This window comes from Lathyrus oleraceus, chromosome 6 (genome assembly GCF_024323335.1).
Source record: "Lathyrus oleraceus cultivar Zhongwan6 chromosome 6, CAAS_Psat_ZW6_1.0, whole genome shotgun sequence".
In the NCBI taxonomy this organism is placed as follows: Eukaryota; Viridiplantae; Streptophyta; class Magnoliopsida; order Fabales; family Fabaceae; genus Lathyrus; species Lathyrus oleraceus.
In genome coordinates, this window is record NC_066584.1 from 233,301,985 (window position 1) to 233,310,930 (window position 8,946).

An 8,946-nucleotide genomic window follows, 5' to 3' on the forward strand; every position below is an offset into this window, starting at 1 on the left:
CAAGGAATTATTTGAAAATAATTTATTCACAACAATTGTAACTTTCCATGTCCTCTTTCACATCCTTTTAGAATCATCTCATTTGGATCCACGGTTTAAGAGATACATTCATTTAAAGTGGGCACCATGACTTGATTTTCTAGGCAGATTTTGGGCCTGGCTGGCCCAATCAGATTTTCTAGGCAGATTTTGGGCCTGGCTGGCCCAATCAGATTTTCTAAGCATGTTGCACAAACCAGTCACGTTTTTTTTACCTCTTTTGGCCATGCATTGGACATCCATTCACTTAAGTTTGGCCCAAAATAACAGCATTTTACACCTCACTTCACACTTTTATTCTTATGGATAAATCACTTATTAAAAAGCCCATGAGAACACCTAATCAACCCTATTTAAGAAGCTGAAACCCTAACCCTAAAGGAGCATTGAAATTTTGTGGCAAGGAGGCAAAGCTTCATCACATATCAGATTCTATTCCACTTCTATTTTCCATTAGGTAATCATCTCTTCCATGGCCATGTTTTGATATATCTATGCTTGCTTACCATGTTCATCACCATTAATCCTTCCGTTTTCATATTTCTTTTTCTTATTTAAAATATTTTCTTCGTCCAAAAAATTACCCAAATATATTTTTCACTTTTCTTAACGTTTTATTTAATTTTATATAATTTTTTATTTTCGTATTTTTTAATATTAATATTTTATTTTAATTATTTATTCCAAATGGTCCATTTTAACACACTTTTTTTATTGATTTTATTTTTATGACTTAAAATTATTGTTAGCATTTGATTTTTGGGATGAAGGTTTACCACTGCCTCATGGTCAACCTGACCTTTTCTTGGAATTTTATTTCATATTTTCAATTTATTTTGGATTTATTTTTGACCTAGTTTGGTTGGTTGACTTTTAATTTGACTTTTGTTATGTTTTAATTAATTCACGTACCATTTTTCATTATTTTAAAAATATTTTTGGGGGATGATGATGCCCTGACCCCACCTTATTTAGTTTAATTTTTCATAATTTTCTTGATTAATTTACTATTTATTCTTGATTTATTTCTAACCTAGTCTTATTAATTGACTTTTGGTTTGACCTATGTTTTGTTTTAATTAATTCACGTACCAATTTCCATTATTTTTAAAATCTTTTTGGGGGATGACGATGTCCTGACCCCACCTTATTTATTTTAATGTTTCATAATTTGCTTGATTAATTTTCTATTTATTTGTTATTTTTTAAGTTGAGTTGAATTTTCAGTTGACTTCTTTATGATCGATGTTTGACTTAGGGATTGCTTATGGCAATTGAAGAGATCTTTTGATCCTCCCTTGTTCATCTCATATGCCATGTATTAAAGGCCTTTTACCTTGATTTTATTTGATCCTTACCTCATTTCCTGATTAAATTATTCAGTGGACCCTTCATGTGTATATTTTCATCTGTTTGATTCATCTGTTATCTTTTATACTTGTTTCTCTCATTCATGCTTTCTATTGCTTGATTATTTAACATGTTCATACTCCCATGCATTGTTTAAATGCTCCATTATTTGATTCTTTGGTTTGATTATATATTGTTTATTTATCTGATCTGATTGATAACTGTTGCCTACTTGTATGATGTATGAGGCATATATTCTTATTGTTTGTTTGCCATGAACAATCCCCATTCATAACAAATGTACCCCTCTCCCATAAAGTGTATAATATTTATTTCTTTATTTCTTTATTCACCTGTTAATACAAGAATTAAAACGAACATCCGATAACCATTTCAAAATAAGATCAAAAGCTCGATCCAACTTCGAGTAATCATTTTCAAAACTTAACAGAGCCAGCACGCATTCATCCATCCTCTTGTAAGTCGATTGCCTCAGGCATCGCCATCTACCCTTATCTGTAACTCCTCTCCGCACTCCATCCGTCGACTCTTGTTTTGTTTAGGTAGCACCCATTACGTAGAACCCTTTGTATGATAACATAGGTAGAATTCCCCTATCTTTGCATGCTAACATTAGGTAGATGTTCCCCTTTGTAAATCCTAACACATAGGTCCATATTGCATGACAACTCTAGAGCAGAGCTTCCCCACTTTTAGACCTTCCGTGCGTCTTCGATCTTGTGGCATGTCAGTCCGTTCTATTGCAAAGAGGTAATTGCCTAAGACTCAATTCAGCGAGCTACAACACCTACTGTTACGATGTTGAACACACTGGCCACCCTCCTTTGACACAGCTGGTGTCCTCTTTTGTAAGTCCATGTTCAGATGGCAATCCTTAACCCCTAGTTAGCCGAACTACGACAACTCTGATTTGAAGGAGAATTGCCATCCAAGGCGCAACGAAATTTAAAATTTTCTTCATTTAGTGATCCTTACGAATGGGCATGATCAGTGATAGAATCGTTACCTCTTGTGGCGATTCAAACCTTTGGTGCAGATCTCTGATAATGATCAAAACCTTTGATACAGATCCACGGGGCGATCACGAACGTTGAACGATGACAACGTCTCTACTCAGTCCACACGAACGGATTCCTTCAATCGTAGTGCTAGCTGTTATGAATGAAGGCTTTGAGTGAGAGAAAGAGAGATACGAAATTCCAACTCTTCAGTTATGTTGTATTCCCATACAAAGCTTCTGCACAGGAGTTCTATTTATAGAACCACTTGTGTGGGCTTCAAGCCAAAAAGCCCACTTAAGTGTATTTTGGCCCATATCTCATAATATGCCAAAATCACTTAAGTATTTGGTACCTTACCATATTTCGTATTCCATTTAAGTGCACCGTACCTTACGGTGTTCCTTAATTACTCTATCTCTCATCAATCCGTCCTTTGTGTGTGACCCTATAGGTTTTCGCAACGTTGGCAATTATATTAAATCACGCATTTAACATAATAAACAGTGAGCGGTATCTAGCAACACATCACTGCTACCCAAGACACGAAAATGTCATGTGATCTGACAGAACCTCCTGTGATAATAATTATGTGTATAATTACCCATTTGCCCTTATGTCTATATTGAACACAAGGTATAGACCGTGTCACCCTTGTCCAGTTCAATATTGGGCCCATAGACATTTATCTTGTTACGCAGGATGGGCAAATTCCATCTAGGTCACTCATGTCCCTCAGCATGCTTCGTGGAGTACCCATCAACTGTCTTTATGGTTATCCAGTTACGGACAATGTTTGATCAACAATAAAGCACTTGACTCTACATCTAGGGTCCATAGTGGTTGCAGGTCGAAGAGTGGCATACACCATTATCACCATGAGAATAACTTATGACACTTTGCATAACTTTCTATATAGTATTCTCATAGCGGGTTAATCCGGTATAAATATTACTCTTAATATTCATACCTATGTTTAAGACTTGATAACTCTTTATCCATGATCCATGAGATATGATCACCAGTCTACAAACATAATAGTCTTAATGCTTTAATGTTATCCCACTTCCCACTAAAGCTCGACTACGGATACTTTAAGAATAGTGTCCTTATGTTTAATGTGTTCTCATGATTAAGTCACACTTAATACATTAAACGGACTATCTGTTCCAGGGACTTTATTAATCAACCATAATAAAGAAAAATGCCTTTTATTATTAATAAATAATTCAATACAAGTACCAAAAGTATTGGCCTCTAGGGCTTACACCAACATGATTCTCATGTTCAGATGAGATACGTAGGCACGAGACGCGATGTCTTGCCGAGTTTGACTGACGAATAACAACTAATCCTTGCTTTCTTTCTCCCTTGCTGCAATTCTTTCCTCTCGCCCTCGTTGCGATCGAGACCGTCTCTTTCCCCTCCCCTAGTTGCAATCGAGACCCTTGTTCCCGTAGTTAGCCGAACTATGTTTTGCTCTGATTCTCATTCCAGATGAGATACGTAGGCATAAGACGCGACGTCTTACCGAGTACACGTCTCTTTAACCCATAGGTAGCCGAGCTACGAAGACTCTGATTCTCATACTCAGATGAGATACGTAGGCAGTGGATGCGACATCCTTGCGAGTCATTTTCTTTTAACCTTCCTTTTAGTAAATAGTACTTTAGATATACCTACACCCTTTAGACTAGAACAACACTTATGAAAAGGGTTCCCTAGGAGTACCTAGGATGTTTTGGGTGCTTAAAACCTTCCCATTGCATAACCAACCCCTTACCCATATCTCTGACATTTTTACTAGTTTTTGATTCGACAAAACTTTTAGGTTTTTGTTCGCTTTCTAACCATTCCTTTGGATAAATAGAAGTGCGGTGGCGACTCGACTTGTATGGTTTACCTTAGATTTAGTCAATATCTCTAATGGTAACGAATACCCCGCTACAGGAAGGAATCAACACATCTTCCTCAGAAGTTCCCATGTCACCCTGCAATTAGGAACATTCTTGGCTGGGGAACCGAACATGGATACAATTCCTCGTAAGAAGCCATGTTACTGGGGAAATTATCCAGGGGAAGGATGAAACTCTGTGGGGAACAACCACCAATCAACATATTTCCTTGCACTGCTGGATAAATTATATCTACCGAGGAGAAGAGAACACTACTCCACTGGGGATAGAATGATAAAACCTTTTCATCCCCTACTCTGCTCGGGAGGAATCAACAAAGGGCTTTGATCAGACAACTCCACTAGGGAAACACTGCTGACGACCGAACTGGGGATTACCTGTAGGATATCTATTGGGGATACCCTGTTGGTGAACATACTGGGGAGTAAAAGTGGGATCAACCCTGCCGAGGATGGTCGAGGAGCAGATATGCTGGAGATTAAAGTAGACAAGTCCATAGGGGAAAAGCTACAAACCAAACTTGATGATAATTCCGCTTATGCTGGGGATTTCCTACTCACTCTGGCGGAGAGATTTCTAACTTGAAGTGAGGGAAAACCAACTTCTTCGAAAATATTAAGCATATTAAATTTATCAATCTATAAGGGATTTTAGGTCAATAAGGGATGACAACCATATAATTGATAACATAAATGCTAAATCCAGCCTCATTGGGGAGCTAGAAGATTAGGACCAGACTCCCAAACTCTTTGGGGATTTGGTGATGCATAATCCTTCTGTACTTGTGGAGGATACAACCCGAAAGATAATGAAGAGGATACAAGTCTGTTGGGAATGTGAACAACTGTCTTACCCTTTTGGAGATCATACCATCCTTGGGAGAGCACTGAAGACGTCCCAAGTATCCTTTTTGTCATTGTGAATGTTCACTTTGTTTAAAAACAATTTATGAAATTTTTTAATTATTTAAAACAATGATATTTATCAATTAAAACATGCAAAATATTTGTTTCACAAAAACAAATAAGAGTGCAAAGAATTGGATAAAGGCTCAAATTTATTTGATGGAATGGTAGTCTGCAAATGGCAAGACTCCATGGATCTTTACAAATTTGAAATTGGTGATATATATTGGAAAAGGGCTACATTGAACATAATGACCATTTCTCCACCAACTCTGACACTTAAGGCATTTCTTCACATATTTACAGCAGTCAGACTCCATTGTCATCCAATAATAGCTTGCTCTCAACATCTTCCTAGCCATGGCATGTCCATTGGAATGAGTACTAAATGAACCCTCATGGACTTCAGTCATCAACAAGTCTGCTTCGTGTCTATCCACGCATCTGAGCAGAACCATGTCAAAATTCCTTTTATAAAGCACATCGCCATTGAGGTAGAAACTGCCTGATAATCTCCTCAAAGTCTTTCTATCTTTCACAGATGCCCCAGGCGGGTAAATCTGACTATGAAGAAAACACTTGATATCATAATACCATGGCTTATCATCTTTTACTTCTTCAAATGCAAATACATGAGCTAGTCTATCCAAGCGCATCATAGTGATATTGGGAACCTCATTCCAGAGTCTCACCATGATCATCGAAGCAAGTGTAGCAAGTGCATCTGCCATCCGATTCTCATCTCGAGGAATATGATGGAAGTCAACCTCAGTAAAGAATTTTGAAATCCTCCTCGCATAATCTCTATATGGGATGAGGCTAGGTTGATTCGTCTCCCATTCACCCTTGATCTGATTAAAACCAAGGGCCGAATCACCATATACATCAAGATGCTTGATCCTAAGATCAATACATTCTTCCAATCCCATGATACATGCCTCATACTCAGCCATATTATTCATGCATTTGAAAGTTAGCCTTGCTGTAAAAGGAAAATGTGTGCCCTGGGGAGTAATAATCACTGCCTCAATACCATTTCCATATTGATTCACAACGCCATCAAACACCATGCTCCATCGGGAACCAGGCTCTGGCCCTTCATCGAGCGTAGGCTCGTCGCAATCTTTCATTTTCAAATACAAAATCTCCTCATCTAGGAAGTCATACTGAACCGACTGATAGTTCTCAATTGGTTGATGTGCCAAGTGGTCAGCCAAGATACTACCTTTAATGGCTTTTTGAGCTCGATACTCAATATCATACTCAAACAACAACATCTGCAAACGGGCAATCCTCCCGGTTAAAGCAGGATTCTCAAAGATATACTTGATTGGATCCATTTTGGATATCAACCAAGTCGTATGATTCAACATATACTGGCGTAAGCGCTTAGCAGCCCAAGCCAAAGCACAACATGTCTTCTCAAGCATCGAGTATCGAGACTCACAATCAGCGAACTTCTTACTCAAGTAGTAGATAGCATATTCTTTCTTCCCTGATTCGTCTTGCTGACCAAGGACACAACCCATAGAGTCTTCAAGAACTGTCAGATACATAATCAATGGTCTCCCTTATAGGTGGAGACAAAATCGGAGGCTCAGACAGATACTCTTTGATACTATCAAAGGCTTTTTGGCAATCCTCGGTCCAATCATGACGCTGATCTTTCTGGAGGAGCTTGAATATCGGCGCACATGTGGCAGTCATGTGGGATATAAATCTGGAAATATAATTCAAGCGGCCAAGAAAACCTCGGACTTGCTTCTCAGTTTTTGGCGCATGCATCTCTTGTATTGCTTTGACCTTGGCAGGATCAACCACAATACCTCTCTCACAGACAATAAAGCCCAATAACTTGCCAGAACGGACTCCATATGTACACTTGTTAGGATTCAGACGAAGTTTGTACTTCCTCAAGCGTTGAAAAAGCTTCAACAAGTGCTCAGCATGTTCCACTTTCGTTCTCGACTTCGCAATCATATCATCAACATATACCTCGATCTTCTTGTGCGTCATATCGTGAAACAAGGTAGTCATAGCTCGTTGGTACGTGGCTCCGGCGTTCTTCAAACCGAAGGGCATCACTCGCTAACAGAATGTTCCCCAAGGTGTGATGAATGTTGTCTTCTCCATATCCTCGGGTGCCATTTTAATCTGGTTATATCCGGAAAATCCGTCCATAAATGATAAGACATTGAATTTAGCTGTATTATCTACCAACATATCAATGTGTGATAGAGGAAAATCATCCTTCAGACTAGCTTTATTCAAGTCTCTATAGTCCACACACATTCGGACTTTTCCATCTTTCTTAGGCACAGGCACAATATTGGTCATCCATTGAGGATATGTAGAAGTCACCAGAAACCCCACATCAATTTGCTTCTGAACTTCTTCTTTAATCTTCACTACCATATCAGGATGAGTTCTTCTAAGCTTCTGCTTTACAAGCACGCACTCAGGCTTCAAAGGCAGGAAATGTTGCATGATATCAGTATCCAGACCAGCCATGTCTTCATAGGACCAGGCAAAGACGCTGAGATATTCTCGTAGAAACTCAATCAACCCCTTCTTCACAAACTCTTCAAGGAGTTCCCCAATCTTCACTTCTCGCACACAATCCTCAGACCCCAAGTTGACTGTTTCCAGATTCTCAAGATGCGGCTGAATGATCTTCTCTTCGTGCTCAAGTAGACGGGTAATCTCGTCAGGAATCTCTTCAACATCATCTTCTTCGGCCTCAAATACAGGGAATTCAAAGTTGGGAGATGGTGTTGGATCATTATGTTCAATGGGTTTGATCAACCTGCATAATGATTTGGGATATAAAGAGATTTTAGAATTCAAATGAGACAAATCATTATGCAGATGAAAAGATTGATTTTATTCTACTTTTAAGGTTTCATGTGATCACCAATTTCATGCAAAAAGCAAAAAGTGAAAATAATTGGAAAAACAAACATTTAACATGAATTTACTGAATGAAAATATCATTGTATTTATGAGCCAACAATGTCATCACTCCTCCTTTTGGCATGGGAGGAGGGTTTTTAAACAAAATGAACATTACGTTGACTTATGGACAACTGTTGGAACATCAACAACGACCCAATTATTGTAGACCCCTCCAGGGATGACAAAGTTGCCAGAATCCTCCTCTGCATCCTCTTCCATAATAGCAGCAGCTTCCTCGTCTTGGACGGCGTGGATGAACCCACCACTCTGGAACAACCCATGCTTGTTGAAAGTGCCAGAAGAATACCCTATGCCAGCCCGGGATTTATTGTCTTCCATCTTGATCATTTGTCCCAAACCAGTAGTTGTACCATGCTCAATGGCCAACTTAGCATCATTATAGGACGCAAATGAAGAAGTTCCTTTCTTAGTAGGCTCAGCAATAGATAAAGCTTGGAATGGCGTTCCAACTTCATCCTCAGCATCTATGTAAAAAAAGGAAGACAGATGGCTAACCAGGAGAGCCTTCTCTCCCCTACCACCACCAGCTTTTTGTTCTTGACAAATTTCAATTTCTGGTGTAGGGTGGATGTCACGGCGCCTGCCTCGTGAATCCATGGTCTGCCCAACAGATACCTATATGATGGGTGGATATCCATGACCTGAAAAGTGATATGAAAATCACTTGGTCCAATTTTGACTAGGAGTTCAACCTCACCAATCACCGTTTTATGGAATCCATCAAAAGCTTTTCCCACCACT